The sequence below is a fragment of the Trichechus manatus genome, unplaced genomic scaffold, assembly GCF_000243295.1.
Source record: "Trichechus manatus latirostris isolate Lorelei unplaced genomic scaffold, TriManLat1.0 scaffold00112, whole genome shotgun sequence".
Lineage (NCBI taxonomy): Eukaryota > Metazoa > Chordata > Mammalia > Sirenia > Trichechidae > Trichechus > Trichechus manatus.
The window spans coordinates 5,969,234-5,970,489 of NW_004444048.1; positions in this window are offsets into that span (position 1 = coordinate 5,969,234).

The following is a 1,256-nucleotide window of genomic DNA, read 5'->3' on the forward strand; positions in this document are numbered from 1 at the left end:
AAAAAAAAAGATAATGGTAATCATCAAAGAAGGTTTCTCTCTCTGGCTAAGAGTCCTATGGAATCTTGTCTTCTCCCTATACCACGTCTTCACTTCGATCCATTATTTCTCTCCCTGTTCATATCTTAATTAGGCACAAATGAATGAAAAATTCTATTGGGACTGATTGTCCTTGACTTCTTTTCACTCTTTTTCTTCTTCTTTTCACCGCTGCTTTTGAATGCTACCACTCCAAGTTTACACACCCAAGTCATAGCAGGAGGTCATTTCTAAATAAAATCAACATCAGGCCTTTGATTTTCCAATAAGTTATTTGCCATGTTTGCTGGTGCTTTCCCCTTTGCTTGCCCTGTCTTTGGGTACAGTGTAGGTTTGATTTCTAACTCTTTGGGTTTTTTCCTTGGTATTTTCAAAGGCAAGGAAGAATTTCTCACCTTTGGAGTTCTACTCTGCTGCAGGTAAAGAATTTAACAGCTATGGGGTGATAATTAGAGCCAGTAATAATTTGACTAAACTGTACTAGGCACTAAATTGTACAGTATATCTCTCATGTTGTAAGATGGCTATTTAACTCTCTACATATGTGGTTTAAGAAATCTACAATGCCTCAAAGTCATTGATAAAGTGATTTAGCCCAAATAATATATTGCCCACATAGGTTTATGTTATTTTGGGAGAATTAAAAAATATATCCTTTAAAATATTCACATGAAAGGGTGATTTGGAATTTGGTAATCTGTTTTGGCCAGAGTGTTACGGGAATAGCCAGGAACCTTTAGACTTGGGGAGGTGGGACAACAGTAAGTAGGAGGTCCTGAGAGGACCCCCAGGAGACCATGGACTTGGAGCCTCAGAGTCATCCTTATTTTCCCCTTTCTCTTATTCTCAGATTCAGTGTTACCTCTTAAATGTCTGTATAATCTGGTCTCTTTTTCTTTCCCTATACCTTAATACGAGTCTCATCATCTCTCACTTGGGCTAATTATTGCGCTGGCATTCTAACTGATCAACCTAACTTTCTCCTTTCCAAAAAGCTGAGAAATTTTTAAAAATATAAGTCTGGCCACGTTTCCAACCCTACCCGAACACATACACATGGACATGTACACACACATCTGAAAGTTCTTCTACTGCTTTCCTTAATGTAAAAAAAGCACAAAACATCTATCGCAGTTATTTCTCAACTTGTTTTTACCTCAACACACCTGAGGGATGTGACACATATACAGGTACTTCTGGTTGAGGGGAGGAGAGGG